We start from the raw sequence: 16,570 nt of genomic DNA on the forward strand, positions 1-16,570 counted from the left end.
GTATGAGCTTTACAACGATATGGACATAGTGCAGCGAATTAAAATACAGCGGCTCCGCTGGCTTGGTCATGTCGTTCGAATGGACACCGACGCTCCAGCTCTAAAAGTATTCAACTCGGAACCCGCTGGTGGTAGAAGAGGAAGAGGGAGGCCCCCACTGCGATGGAAAGATCAGGTGGAGAAGGACTTGGCTTCACTTGGCGTTTCCAATTGGCGTCAGTTGGCACAGAGGAGAAACGACTGGCGTGCTTTGCTGAACTCAGCCAAAATTTAATAATGTCGGTGTTAATGCTGGTTCCCAAGTAAACGAAATTCTCTACTTTCTCGAAATTGTAACTGTCAACAGTAACGTGGGTGCTAAGGCGTGAATGTGCTGACTGTTTGTTTGATGACAGGAGATACTTCGTCTTGTCCTCGTTTACCACCAGACCCATGCGCTTTGCTTCCCTATCCAACTTGGAAAAGGCAGAACAGACTTCGCGGTTTTTGTTACCGATGATGTCGATGTCATCGGCATAAGCCAGCAATTGCACGCTCTTGTAGTAAATTGTTCCTGAGCGGTTCAGTTCTGCAGCTCTTATTATCTTCTCCAACATCAGATTAAAGAAGTCACATGAAAGGGAGTCGCCCTGTCTGAAACCCCGTTTTGTGGCGAACGGCTCGGAGAGGTCTTTTCCAATTCTGACGGAGCTGGTGGTATTGCTCAACGTCATTTTACACAGCCGTATGAGTTTTGAGGGGATGCCAAATTCAGACATAGCGGCGTATAGGCAACTCCTTTTAGTGCTGTCAAAAGCGGCTTTAAAGTCGACAAATAGGTGGTGAGTGTCGATCCTTTTCTCGCGGGTCTTTTCCAAGATTTGGCGTATTGTGAATACCTGGTCTATGGTGGATTTGCCAGGTCTAAAGCCACACTGATAAGGCCCAATCAGTTCATTGACGGTGGGCTTCAGTCTTTCACACAATACGCTCGATAAGACCTTGTAACCTATGCTTAGAAGGCTGATCCCGCGGTAGTTGGCGCGAATGGCGGGGTCACCTTTCTTGTGGATTGGGCAGAGCACACTTAAATTCCAGTCGTCGGGCATGCGTTCATCTGACCATATTCTGCACAAGAGTTGATGCATGCACCTTATCAACTCCTCGCCGCCGTACTTGAATAGCTCAGCTGGCAGGCTGTCAGCTCCAGCGGCTTTGTTGTTTTTCAGCCGCGTTATTGCTATACGTACCTCGTCATAGTCAGGCGGTGGAACGTCGACTCCGTCATCATCGACTGCGGGCTCGGGTTCTTCTTCTCCACAACTTTCCGTGCTGCTACCATTTAGTAGGGCGGAAAAGTGTTCCCTCCATAATTTAAGTACGCTCTGGACATCAGTTACTAGGTCGCCATTATTGTTCTTACAGGAGTGCGCCCCGGTCTTTAAACCTTCCGTAAGTCGCCTAACTCTCTGGTAAAATTTTCGGGCATTCCTCCTGTCGGCCAGCATTTCAAGCTCTTCGCACTCACGTATTTCTGCCTCTCTCTTCTTGTTGCGGCAAATACGTCTCGCTTCCCTCTTCAGATCCCTATAGCGGTCCCACATAGCGCGCGTTGCGCCCGATCGCAGCGTGGCCCTGTAGGCGGCATCTTTTTTCTCTGCAGCTTCCTGACACTCCTCATCGTACCAGTTGTTCTTTCGGGCTCGCTGAAATCCGACTACTTCTTCGGCGGCGGTACTTAATGAGCGGGAAATGTGGTTCCACTGCTCGCATATGTCGGTTTGTTGAAGAGTGCTCTCTGAGAGCAGGTGTGAGAGTCGAGTAGCGAAAGCGCTGGCTGTCTGTTGTGATTGCAGCTTTTCGACGTTAAGCTTTCCTTGCATATTTGGGCGCACATTTTTTGCTGCACAGAGGCGGGTGCGTATCTTGGCTGCAACAAGATAGTGGTCCGAGTCGATGGTTAGGCCTCGGAGTGTGCGTACGTCTAAAACACTGGAAGCGTGCCTTCCGTCTATCACAACATGATCGATTTGGTTTCTCGTTTTTCGATCCGGAGACAGCCAGGTAGCTTGATGGATCTTTTTATGCTTGAACCTAGTACTGCATACTACCATGTTTCGGGCCCCGGCGAAGTCGATCAGCCTCAATCCGTTGTCGGACGTTTCGTCGTGGAGGCTGAATTTTCCGACGGTGGTTCCAAAGATCCCTTCCTTGCCCACCCTGGCATTGAAGTCGCCAAGCACGATTTTGATATCATGACGGGGGCAGCGCTCGTACGTGCGCTCCAAGCGCTCATAGAAGAGATCCTTGGATGCCTCATCCTTCTCTTCCGTCGGGGCATGGGCGCAGATGAGCGAGATGTTGAAGAATCTCGCTTTGATGCGGATTGTGGCTAGACGCTCGTCCACCGGGGTGAACGACAGTACTCGGCGACGGAGTCTCTCTCCCACCACAAATCCAACTCCGAATTTGCGCTCCTTTACATGGCAGCTGTAGTAGACGTCGCAAGGCCCCAGACATTGTTTGCCTTGCCCCGTCCAACGCATTTCTTGGATGGCGGTGATGTCAGCTTTTGTCCTTACGAGGACATCAACCAGCCGGGCAGAGGCACCTTCCCCATTAAGGGTCCGGACATTCCAGGTGCATGCCCTCAAATCGTAGTCCTTTAAACGTTTGCCGTGGTCGTCATCATAAGGGGGGGTCTCATCCGAGGCTTTGCCTTGCTTCTTCACTGGAAGTGGTTTTTACGTGGCGGGTCCCAAGCCCAGCGCACAACCCATTGCTGGGACGGGGGTGGTTTCGCAACCAAATACACGTTTATATAGCGAGCCGCTTGCTCCAAGCAGACACCCGCTTGCAGCCGCACCTACTGGTGAACAGACGCTGCAGACTTCAGTGAGCCCTTAAACCGAATAAGTCAGAGTGGCCCCACCGAAGCTCCCTCTCTTTCTGCCGTGACCCAAGGCTCCACTCGGATTGGTTACCGCATCTCGCACATGGGTTGCTCACGTTGCCCAGAGTGCGCGAACGAGGACGCAAGAGTCGGGATTGAGTATAGCCATGCAACTGTAACTGCATACCCAGCGCAATGACTATACCCCATACTATATGAACTTACGTGTATATATTTTTTATACGAGCTGCTTTTTTTGTAACCGAGCTACAAAAGGACACTCGGTAGTGCAACGAAACACATGCAAAGCAACAATACAAACTCGGCTATTTATCCGAGTTCAGCGAGGTCGGTTAAAAAATACGCGACCCGAAGGGTGGTGAAAAACTGCTCTATTGTTTTGAATTGTTAATGGGACAGTGGAGAGGTAAATTGTTCATTATATACATGATTTATATTTCAAACAAGTTTATACATTACGCAAATATCTCGCATAATTACTAATTTCCATTGGTTTTTGTATATTAATCCCTTTAATCTAATCTCATGTTACTTGCCAGATAGCAAAAGGGTTGCTTAAGTAGCCAAAATGAAATTTTACCGGAGTTGAGCGTTCTTTTGCGGCACGTTTGGAAAGAAATTAAGCTAGTAGAACTCCTTCTGATGCATTAAAAAAAAAATTCAGCGGCTGCATTCAAAGGCAAATTTAGTTTATATATGGTTTTGTTATCAAGAGCGAACGGCAATTTCTATGCAGTACTGCAACTCGATGCACCATGTATTCAAATACATCACACAAATGTGTGTTTAAATATGCAATATAGTATGAATAAAGATGTAAGTATGCCCATATATACACACATATGTAGGTAAAATAACGCGGCATGTCACAAAGCATTGGAACAATAGTCGAGTGCACTTCGGCAATTGCAAAAAGTAGAGTGTTAATAGCCACAAAATGCAGGAGTGTAGCGTTTTTTGTTTTCAAATAATAATAAAAAATTCCACACTTAAAATGTGAAAAGTCCACCACTAAAGTGATATAGGTATAAACAGAGAAATTAAACTATTGCTGGCATACATCCATACGTATATACATATATGTATATGTACGCACAAACATATATAGCAACCTAAAAATTGTTAAAACCAGATCCTTTACGATTTCCCTTACTCAAATGCAAATTATTTAGACCCACTGAAAGTGGACAAGTGCAGTAAGGTAGATACATAATATACCTAAGTGTATATATACATAAGAGTTATAAGAGTGGTTCAAAAATACATGTGAAAAAAGTTAAGTCCGAATTGTAATGCTCTCACCCCCTAGGATTTCTCTAAAAAAATATACTTATGTTTTTTTTTTTTGAAATCAAAAAATATTTAGAGGTAACATTCAATCAATCTCATAAATTGTTTATAATGACTTTTGCTAAAATTTCAAAATCAAAAGTTATCAAAACAAATTCTATGGGACTGAGAAATATTATTTTCTACTTTTTAGTCGATTTATAAAAGCGTGGTATATTTATTAAAAACTTGATTTTGTTTTATTTAATTTCTACTTTTTAGTCTTGTCTGTATACAATTTTGCAACAGATATTAAAATAATTCAACTTGCAGTGAAAAGAGAACAGAAGACTATGCAAGCAAAATGTTTTCTCCTCACGTTTAGCATATACATACATACATATAGCAGAAATTAATTTCATTTAAAGCAGTGGTCGGCAGGCCCAGTGTTGCCGTTTTGTAATGTTTAACCAATTTTAGTTTTTTCTTGCCTGTGAAGTTGTTAAGATCTTTCCCGTTTTGGTTATTTAATATTTACTGTAGTTTTTAATTGACATACGCCAGCTACACCTGTCGGGGTTGAGGAGAGTAGCAGCAGCAGTGGCAGTCCCAGCAGTGAAACCAAGTAAGCATATTTGGAATGAATGTATTAATATTAATTACATATGTATGTAATTGTTTTATAATATACAGAATACATAATATACATGGTACTTATATGCGGAATACAATACCACGTCATGTATGTACAATAAAAAAGGGATTTGGTTATTATTTTTCCATTACTGCTTACTTTATTAATTTAAGTTAAGATTAATAGTAATAATGTTATAGCAAGTAGGTTCAGTGAAAATACCATTCCACAGTTTTGAAAAAATCGTTTGGCGTATACGAGGTATTTCGCGCTGAGCGACGATATAGTGCAATAAGTCCAATTTTTAATTGTTTAATCTTCATCTTAAAATATATAAAATGTGGTTGTTCACGCTGATTAGGTATTTCATTGATNCAATACCAACGTCATATATGTACAATAAAAAAGGGATTTGGTTATTATTTTTCCATTACTGCTTACTTTATTAATTTAAGTTAAGATTAATAGTAATAATGTTATAGCAAGTAGGTTCAGTGAAAATACCATTCCACAGTTTTGAAAAAATCGTTTGGCGTATACGAGGTATTTCGCGCTGAGCGACGATATAGTGCAATAAGTCCAATTTTTAATTGTTTAATCTTCATCTTAAAATATATAAAATGTGGTTGTTCACGCTGATTAGGTATTTCATTGATTCTTACAAAGAAGATGGAAACTGTGTACCTGTGTACTTATTTAAAAACGTCGTTTAAAATACATATATATGCATCTAATACGGGAAGACTGATTTTCTAAAATATGTATTTACATAGTACAGCTTTAAAAGGATTTACTTTTCAAAAATGCAAATAAAAATTGGTTTGTAAACGTAGCATATAAAAAAATTTGTGATGACCTGAATTGTTAATCTAATAAAAAAATTTGTTATTTTTCCTTACATTTGGTAACTTTTTCGTCTTATCTTGGTTAGAAAGTTCTTTAAGCGACGGCAACACTGGGCAGGCCATAGCTCACTGAGCGCTCTCTGAGCACATGTGTGTTTAACACGTATACGAAGAGCGGAAGCTGAGCAATGCATTTAACGCACACAGTCTCACTTATTGAATCATTTGAATGTGTTAGAAATCCGACCACTGTCTAAAGCACCCTGCAGCAAATCAAACTGATTCAGAACTTTGCCGAGCTAGCCTGAAAAGGGCGGTACTGGTTCTTCATCTATCCCAACTCAATGCTTTTAACTGACTTTTTTAACATGGCGATGTCCTACGAATTGACAATTGTCGCCCTCTGCAGATATGTTGAACTTGTTCTGAACTGACTCTGGCTTCGATGGTTCTGAGACAGTTCATATAACAACAGGTCGTATTTCAAAAAGGGTCACTTCCGGGCTAGAACCAATGTGGTTAGTTTTGAGCTGGTTCCAAGAAGTTTAGTATAGAGCCTTTTCTTTAAATACTATAATTAAATAAGTACGCATACAATTTTGTAAATAAAAAATTATTCATTTTATGATTAATGAGCTATTTGTTTTGGACTAATTTTCTTTTTGAGGCAAACTGCGCTCTAAAATTAAGAACTTAAAGTGTCAGTTATTCCTTCATTTTCTAAAACTGTTATCTTTAAAATAATTTATATTTGTTACGTATAAAGGGTATTTCTGTGATACTTATAATTAAATATCTAAACTAAGTCGTGTGAAAAAATGAGAAAAACGGTGTTATATTGAATGCTTTTTTGTGATAACTCAGCGTTAAATTGTATTGAATGCATTGAAATGTAATACACAGACTCTCCGGCATCTAATACGAATTAATAGAATTTTGAATATTTACAATGGTTTTCATACTAAATATTTTTCGTAAATTTCTTGTTTAAGGATGGCTCATAAGTATTATAACATAAACATATAAATTCACGTTTCTAACTGTGTTGGAAATTTAGTAGAATTCTAGAAGCTGTAAAAAACTTCAATATTTTCAAACCGGAGTTATAAGTATGCATTCCTATAGCCCATTAAATTTCAGTATAATTTATCGCGCTGATTTTTCATAACTCTTTTTACGCACGCTTCGGAAGGTATTCTTCTATTTAAATATTTTCGTTTAAGATGCAAGGTTACACTTTACTAGACTAAAATTTTATGGGCTACAAAACTGAATACTCGAAATATTAAAAAAAAAACTCTGATTAAAAGGTTTGAAATTTGAAGACAGTTTTCGAGTTCTGTCAAGTTTACAGCACAGTTAAGAATTTGAATTTAAATGGTTTATGGATTATGAGACATACTTAACGAAAAATATTTAAAATGAAAAACATTGGAAATTAAAAAAAAATCACTGCATAACTACACACTTTTGTTTATCTTTTTTAAATTTTCCTTTGTTTTGTATAAAGTTTGAAAACGCAGTTTATATTATTTTGTTTTAAACATGATCAATTTTTTTATAAAATAATAACAAACAAATTTTAACTCTCAATATATTGTGAATATTTAAAAAAGAAATGGTGTACTTAGACTTTTGATCTTAAGTGTAGCTTAACTAAATTTTATGGTTATATTTTGCCATGATTCAATAATGAAAGGTTTTGTAAGTAGCTTTTTTCTAAAATTTGACACTCCCACCCACAGGGATGGTTTTTTGAAAGCAGGAGGAAAAGGGGAAGAATTCTATCACACATCCTAAAATGGTAGCTAAATTCCACAAAGAGGTGGGTATTTTAAAACAAAGACGAATTTGATTTAATTATTTAATATAAACCATCTTATTTACATCGAATACAACCCCTGATCGTTATTAAAAATAAATATTTCTACATGGGTCTTCATCAAAAGTGATAACTGTTGATAAACTTGATAAAATGATAAATTCATAATTTTGATAAATGAACTGTCGAACTTTGTATGGAAATCAATTTAACCAAAGTTTATCACTTTATCCGACAATTTTGGTGGATAAACCAATACATTTCAGCAAAATTCAACTCGACAGACTGCCAGGTGGTCGATTTTGCTACGAAAACATAAAAAGCAAATTAGCACAATGGACGAGGTAAGAATGAAGCGTAACTAGCCAGATAATTTAAATAATAAACAATATTGTACAATTATTTACCGAGGTGCGTTCATGAAAGAATGCGGATAAACTGATAAATTTAAGCAATTTATTCCGTACGTCAAAAGGCGAAGATATCTAGAATAGATGGTCCACTTAGAGATATTTTGTTTTTTTTGGTGTGTTTGTTTGCCTTGTAAATTCTTTGCGGTACCATTTACTGTTGATGGATATGAAGAAGCTATTTGTTTGTGGGGAAAAAACGACAAATAAAAACATTTGGAGCTTACGTTTCTTTCGCGGCTTTGGCTCGATTGCTTCGAATATGGTAATTCGGATTCTTTGATGTTGCAATTTTAGTGTTCTAGGGAGATTATGCCGCCGTGAGAATATTAAGCATTGGCTTACATAGTCGCGATTGGCGATTCGTGCTGGTCGAACTCAAGAAGAAGAGACAGGGAACGTAATCTACATCGTCAAATGAGAAGTGCCGTACGTACGCATTACATCACGATTGAGAGAATACAAAGGTTGCGCCGATCTCGGACCGCTATTCCTCTCTTAACGAATTTGACAGGATCGTTGTTTGCATGACGTCACACTGGTGCAACTTGTTTACGTTTTCCTTGCAACATTTTTTCTTCTTCTTCCATTCTTGCTCACGTTTTGGCATTTCTCTCTCGCAATTGCACCAGTGTGACGTCACACAAAAGTTATTCTCAAAAATCCTCTCTGATCGGCGCAATCTTGTATTCTATCATTCTTGGCATTACATCGCACCATTGACTAAACCGAGCTATCGTGTGTTACGATTGGCCCCATGGATGCGGTTTTCCAACATTATATTGCGTCAAAGTCTCATTCGGGGACACCAGGATTGTGTTGTGTAGGTCAACACATAAATATGTACCTTCGTTGACTCATTTACCAGAAACACTGCGCGCTTTATTTTACAGCGACTTGACAGAATCTATAGGTATCCCCGAATGTCAACAAATACAACTATTCGGCATTTAAGGGAATTTCGTCTCTTTAGCCTACATTGAATTTCTGTGCAGAACAAACATTTTTTTCAAATTTGGCCTTGTGCTCTTTAGAAACGCGTAGCAAATATCTTAAGAACTGCGTACTGCCTCAAGAAAATTTCTTAGCCATTTCTTGTACGTCATTTTATATGGACTATTTGCTTTTCTTGAGGGCTAAATAGGCCTTAAAAGATAATAATTTCACTAATTAATATTTAAAATGTTCCTAAAACTTGCAAAGAAATTTGGAAAAGAAATATCACTGTTTTTGTTTTTAGGAGTAGGTTGGGAATGTCATTGATAAAATTAGAGTGCGAGAAAGTTGTTCTTACAAAACCTTTCATTATTGAATCATGATATTTTGCATTCAAATTTATACGTACATATATGTATAAAAATTACGTTAATCTTACCAATGTTGACTTTTTTGGAAATATTTTAGCAGTTGCCCCGTAAACTAGAGAATTACATATTAAATAAACGAAAACAGTTTGCTATTTGTTTTCGGGTCTAAGAAAATCGAAAATAAATAGTATATGTAGTTCATTTGTGCATCTTTTGTCAGCTTTCGCATGACCAGGATAAGTAACATTGATGACAGCGCAACTAGCAACANGTGCTTTTCTTGAGGGCTAAATAGGCCTTAAAAGATAATAATTTCACTAATTAATATTTAAAATGTTCCTAAAACTATTAGCTATTTGTTTTAGGGTCTAAGAAAATCGAAAATAAATAGTATATGTAGTTCATTTGTGCATCTTTTGTCAGCTTTCGCATGACCAGGATAAGTAACATTGATGACAGCGCAACTAGCAACATATGAGTTTCAACCGTCCAGCCCTGCATCCCTTTTGCAGTAGTTCAGAGACAGTTATGAAATTTGTAGGGCGGAACTAGCGCTTTGCCAGACTGTCTCTAAATTTTGCTGCAGGGCAATGAAGGGCACACCAACCCAGTCTCATTTTGTCGTGGTATTAGTGCGTCACGCTCAGTTATGGTTGCCGCATATTTTATAAATGTTATAAAAGTTATATTTTTCGTGCATGTGTCTTTTGTCCTATTTTGCGTATACGTATAGTGGAATAATGAATCTTGGAAGTTTTAGTAACTAATACTANAGGGCACACCAACCCAGTCTCATTTTGTCGTGGTATTAGTGCGTCACGCTCAGTTATGGTTGCCGCATATTTTATAAATGTAATAAAAGTTATATTTTTCGTGCATGTGTCTTTTGTCCTGTTTTGCTTATACGTATAGTGGAATAATGAATCTTGGAAGTTTTAGTAACTAATACTATTAGTTTATAGAAACTTTTACATACGAAAAATTTAGTACTTGTAAAATTAAAAAAAAAATTAAATTTGATCAATACCTGGGCACCGTTTTGTTAGAATCAAATCTTTGCAATGCTGGCCGGCCAGATGGTAACGGTGTTTAGATTTTATTATTTTCATATATATATATAGTCCTATATATAGATATATTTAGTCCTAAAAATAGAGTATAACTTATTAATATTATTCATTAAGTATTTTTGGGCATAAACTAGCATTTACATTTCTCTATCGATTTCTTTAGACAGAAAAAATGCATCCGAAATAAAGTATGCAATTTGTGCCTTTTTTATAACAATTATTTTTTAAGCAAACAACAAAACCGACTTCAATTCTCATATAAAAATTTAAGATTATCGTTAATATCTTCATGATCCAATGGTCGGATTTAAACTAAATGGGCTCACCTGTGAGGTAATACCTTTCCTTTAAAAACAGAATTATAGACATCGCTTGACGTAGTCCAAAGTTATGCGGTAACATACATAAAAAAAAATATTTCGACGAATTGATAACCTTCCTCCTTTTTGTGAAGTCGGTGAAAAATTATGGAACTTATTATAAAAAAATATAATAATAAGTGAACGTTGATCAGCAAGCAGCCCATTTTATATTTTGTTAAATTCACATGGCATGAAAAATACAGTTTGCTTGTATTAACAAGTAATTTTTTGGCAAAACACAATGCCGACTTCAATTCTCATATAAAATTTTAGGAGTACCGTTAATTTTTACATGATCCAATAATCGGATCTAAATCAGATTAGTATGGGACCACCTCTGAAACTACCTTTCCGAAGCAAAAAGAATTTTCGAAATAAAGTTATACATAAAAAAAAATATTGCGACGAATTGATAACCTCCTCCTTTTTTGAAGTCGGTTAAAAATACGTAGGAATAACAGCACAACGGNAACCAACTTCAATTCTCATATAAAATTTTAGGAGTACCGTTAATTTTTACATGATCCAATAATCGGATCTAAATCAGATTAGTATGGGACCACCTCTGAAACTACCTTTCCGATGCAAAAAGAATTTTCGAAATAAAGTTATACATAAAAAAAAATATTGCGACGAATTGATAACCTCCTCCTTTTTTGAAGTCGGTTAAAAATACGTAGGAATAACAGCACAACGGACATTGTGGGTTGTTGAAAGTTCTTTGAACTATAAACTGTAGTTCTTATATAGAGTCGCACTATTTTGTGTTTGAATCGTAGCAAACGCACGCAAACAGCAATCTAAGAATAACACACCAATTTGCTTTGCCCATTTTTTTGTAAATTTCCTACACAAAATGTGGCAAGCGTGTGCTTAAATTACGAAGAAAAACAATCAACAGCCGAGCGTGATGTCACCTTGGTGAAATCTACAAGCAGACTGAATCGAAATTCGCTGCTTTGCTTCTGTATACCAGTGATCGGACTAATACCACATTGTGGTAGATCTACCACTCAAGGTCTAAAATCTACCAAATATACGCGTTTTTGCGTAACTTTATTTTTGTTCGACATAATTTTCTTAATTTTAAGAGTAAAAATATTCCAACACTAAACTCTATATGGTAACAACATTGATATAATACAAGATTTCGCATTCCGGCGACGATGAAATTTCTCAAGTAAAAGTAAACAAAGCCGAATGGGAGGATAAAATAAACTGTAAAATAGTAAATTTTCTCAGTAATAAATTTTTCGACAGAAAACGTGGTTTTATTGTGTTAAATTGCAAAATATATGATTTATAAAAAGAATTAATAGCGAAAATTAAAAAAGGCGATTTTTGTGAAAGTATTAGCAAATTTAAATGCATCTAAAGTTTCTCAGGCGTTGTTTACTTTTACTTGAGAATTGTAAAAATCGGTAAATCCCAGCTGTTTCTGGAACGTGCCACATTTGTTCGCTACTTCGTGATGTGATAAAAAGGAAAGCTGGCAGCACTCCACAAGGTTGCAGAAATCTCTTAAAATATGTTCGAAATATATCTTGATATGGAAGGAACTGCTTTACACTGTCAAGGAAAAAAATGTCACTTTATTATACTAAAACTAAATTTGTTTTTTAGTCTAATTAAAAAGTTTGCAATTTAGGTGAAACCTTGTAGAGTTTTTTTAATTTTTGTACAAAGTTTGATCCAAACCCAGAGATCTACCACATTTTTTTTAAATCTACCACATTTTTTTAGATTCTACCACGCAGAATTTTTTGAAAGTCCGATCACTGCTGTATACGTATACGAACTGCGGCGCTGGCGTTGATCGCGAGCAAAAATTGCCCATCTACAGTGGTCGGACTTCTACCCTAAAAGTGGTAGATTTTACATACAAAAACTGGTAGAAGTTGGTCGATTTTTTTTTTTAAATATTAGATAGTTTTTACTCATATAGAATGAATGAAGGCGAATTCAGGTAAGGTAGTGTTATCAGAGCAGCTGGATTTTCGCCTTGGTGATTCTTATTGTCACAATGATGTATTTGTTGAAATTCTTATTGTAATTACGCGTAAAATTTGTTAGTGGCCGTTTTGTTTTTGAACTTCTGGTATCACCTTATATGAATTCACCTTGGAATAAATTGTATTTTTTTATAATACAACAAAAAATGTATTTTACGCCAATAAAACATTGAAGAGAAAACGTAAAACTGGGCCCGAATCATGGCATCCGTGATCGAATGAAGCACGATTCGAATCGAACGAAATAAAATGACAGCCATTTGTCTTAAATATATTTTAAGCTGAAAGGGCGAACTCGCCGCCAAATGCCGTAATCCAAAAGAAATTTCGATTCGAATTTGATTCGAACACGGATGCCTTTATTCAGCACTAAAAAAAAAAAAGAATTACTCTGCACTACGAAATTGTTTGATTAAATTAGTAATGAAATGCTTGAAATTTGCAACTAGGGACACGAATTTCGATACGATACGACAGACATGGGCACTTTTTTGCCCGCGCAGTAGCGAAAGTGCGAGCGGGGGATGGAGAAAGGGAAAAACAGTTTAAGGAGTAGATTTGTTCCGTTTTGTCGAAAAAATTTGAAACCTAGTCCTCTACTTCGCTCAACTGAAAATCTGCTCCGTTTTGCTGCATCAACAAATTTACTCTTCATATAGAAAGGAGGNCTTTATTCAGCACTAAAAAAAAAAGAATTACCCTGCACTACAAAATTGTTTGATTAAATTAGTAATGAAATGCTTGAAATTTGCAACTAGGGACACGAATTTCGATACGATACGACAGACATGGGCACTTTTTTGCCCGCGCAGTAGCGAAAGTGCGAGCGGGGGATGGAGAAAGGGAAAAACAGTTTAAGGAGTAGATTTGTTCCGTTTNTTTTATTCAGCACTAAAAAAAAAAGAATTACTCTGCACTACGAAATTGTTTGATTAAATTAGTAATGAAATGCTTGAAATTTGCAACTAGGGACACGAATTTCGATACGATACGACAGACATGGGCACTTTTTTGCCCGCGCAGTAGCGAAAGTGCGAGCGGGGGATGGAGAAAGGGAAAAACAGTTTAAGGAGTAGATTTGTTCCGTTTTGTCGAAAAAATTTGAAACCTAGTCCTCTACTTCGCTCAACTGAAAATCTGCTCCGTTTTGCTGCATCAACAAATTTACTCTTCATATAGAAAGGAGGTGGGGTTTTTAATAGCAAACTAAAAGTTATATTTTACCTTTTTATCGACACGATTGTTACATTGGTGAGGTACAGCAACTTTGCAAATACACTTGAATTCGTGAATAGGCCCTCACAATCGCCCGATTTGACCCCGATCGAAAAATATTGCTCTGTATAAAGTTCTGTAATTGCGTCATTGCCCACCTATGTAACAATTGTCCCGGTAAAGAAAGAATGAAATAACTTTTTATTAATTTTAACCAAGGCATTTTAACTTTAATGATAAGTGCTCGTTGGATTAAGGCGCCTTTACACGGGTCGATTTTCTGGTAGATTTTTGTCGTTCTACCAAAATCGACCCGTGTAAATGACATCTCAACCGCTAGCTGGTCGATTTTCCAGTCTACAGATATCGACCCTTATAAGGCCGCTTTAGCTCCTTATTTGTACAAGGATACGAGGAGAAATGAATTGTTTTTTATAAAGATAAGAAATGCACATCTACTACGAATACTTGATATTTACTTCCATTTTTGTAATCCGAACCCAGCAAAGAGCGCTCGGTGAAGGTCAGCTAGCAGTGTTGCCAGCTTTCGATTTGCAAAAAGCACCAAAAACTTGGAAAAAAGCGTTTTACCACACTGAAAGCACTAAATGGTTTTGAATCAATTGATGCTTTTTTCACAACAGTTTGTATGTATTTAACAAAGACAAAAAATTAACAACATTTACAAGAATGCATACATAAATCAATAAACAAAACTTTTTCGCTCATAACGATTGAAAAGCCACATGCTATAATGACTCATGGTTACGACGTAATACCGAAGTACTGCGCATTAAAACTGATATAACTCAAGAAAGAAAAATCGAGTCCCAACAAAAGAAAATCATGCCCTAATTAGAAATGAGCAAAACAAATTTCGTTTTCATTATATAACCTCAAATATCGCCAAAAACCGTGATTTTGGCACTTGGAGATTAGGATATCTCAAAATTCTAGTGCTAGGGCAATTGTGCGGCCAGATTTGTATTCAGCACCAAGAAACGATGTGTTTTACTCAGGTGGTACAAAAAGAAAAATTTTTACAAATAATTAGAAAAGAAAAAAATACTTAACTTACTCGCATATCTACTAGCATTTTCAACGCGAATAGAATTGAACAAGGTGATTTTGCAAGTTCAGCTTTTTATCAATCATGGTTGTATTTAAGTGCATTTAAATTTGTAGATTTTTGTAAATTCAGTGCTCCACAGTAATAAATATTTAAAAATTATTTCAGGTTTTAACTATTCGGAGTAATATTAGTTCAGAAAAAAAGCACTAAAAAAGGCACTAGGCACTAAATAATTTTTTTTTGGCGTTTTAATTTTCAAAAATCACTAAATCTAGTGCTTAAAGCACCAAGTTGGCAACTATGTCAGCTAGTGATCAAATTTGCCAACAGGGCTGCCAAACATACATAGCTATGAAGTGCCATATTGAGGATAAAAAAGTGCTAAAACGTGCCAAATAGAAAATTAAAAGTGCCAAAAAAGGTATCATTCTTTTTAGTTCTTCCCATTAGCATTAAAATTAGAGAAATTAAAACAAAAGCCCAATGTCAAAGTAAGATAAACCAGTTGTATACACTATAGAAACTAGAAAATTTTAGTTGAGAAAAAGAAGTACACGCAAAGGATATCACAAAAATATATTTAAATTTGACTTTTTTCCAAAAGTGCCATTTTGGCACCTTGTGCAAAATTGGAAAGTTCAGTGCCATTTCATGTAAAATAGTGCCAAAAATGGCACGGTTTGAGCCAAGTTGGCAGCCCTGATCGCCAAGTTTTTTATTTAGAAAAGCACCAAAATACTGAAAATAGCACAATTTTCCCCCAAAACAAAAACACCAATTTTGTGTTGCTGTGTTTAATGGTATTTTCGCATATAAAACTGTATGTTCAAATATTTTAAGTAATACACAATGAAACTTGTAAATATTTCCAACTATGCGCAGTTAATCAATTTAATTTGCAAAATGTTTTTTTATTCGTAAAACAATTTCCAAAACTTGGTTTTTCTAGAGGCTTTATTTTCATGCAATTGCTTACTTTTGTACAAATGCGCACACCCAGCTAATTAGCAGAATATTCTATGGATTCCGTGATAGAGACTGTGTGAAAATATTGCGTTTGGATTATCTTGGAGCATATTATCAAAAGGAGAAGCTCGGCCAAACACTAACATATGTGTAAGTCAAATCAAGTTTTTATTATAAAATTGCCTTGAAAAGGGCACCAAAGAACAAAACAAGCGCTAAACTAAACAATTTTCGCNAAACAGCTGATAGAGATGCAATTTCACTGTTAAATTGGTCATGGTCAGAGTTAACTTTTCATATTTATTTTACGTGTGCTCGATGGCAAAATATGTGCATATACACTGCGTTCATTTAAATCTTATTGCTTTCTTTCCGAAAAATATTGGTAGATTTTAAGCCTTTGTTGGTAAAAATGGTAGAAAATAAAATACAGCTAAAAAGTTGGTAGATCTGCCAATAAAGTTGTAAAGTCCGTGCACTGCTTCTACCACATTGTGGTAGATCTACCACTTTTTGGAGCATCCACCACATCTACCACACAAGGTCTGAAATCTACCACATATTCGCGTTTGTGAGTAGTTATAATTTAGCTCCACATGATTTTCTATATTTTTTTTTATTTTAAGAGCAAAAATTGTCCAACACTAAACACTATGTGGTAACAAGTATGGACACGATATCGAATCGAAAGTA

General features: G+C 36.4%; 1 long non-coding RNA gene across 1 annotated transcript; it reads left to right on the plus strand.

The window, feature by feature from the left end:
- Window positions 1–3,326: 3,326 nt before the first annotated feature.
- Window positions 3,327–16,198, plus strand: LOC108370497 (uncharacterized). The gene is made up of 3 exons (XR_001848644.1): window positions 3,327–3,339; window positions 10,314–10,322; window positions 16,120–16,198. It is a non-coding gene; the product is annotated as an uncharacterized LOC108370497 (long non-coding RNA).
- The last annotated feature ends 372 nt before the right edge of the window (window positions 16,199–16,570 follow it).

This window comes from Rhagoletis zephyria, unplaced genomic scaffold, assembly GCF_001687245.7.
Source record: "Rhagoletis zephyria isolate East Lansing unplaced genomic scaffold, Rhagoletis_zephyria_1.1 Rzeph_scaffold_04279, whole genome shotgun sequence".
Lineage (NCBI taxonomy): Eukaryota > Metazoa > Arthropoda > Insecta > Diptera > Tephritidae > Rhagoletis > Rhagoletis zephyria.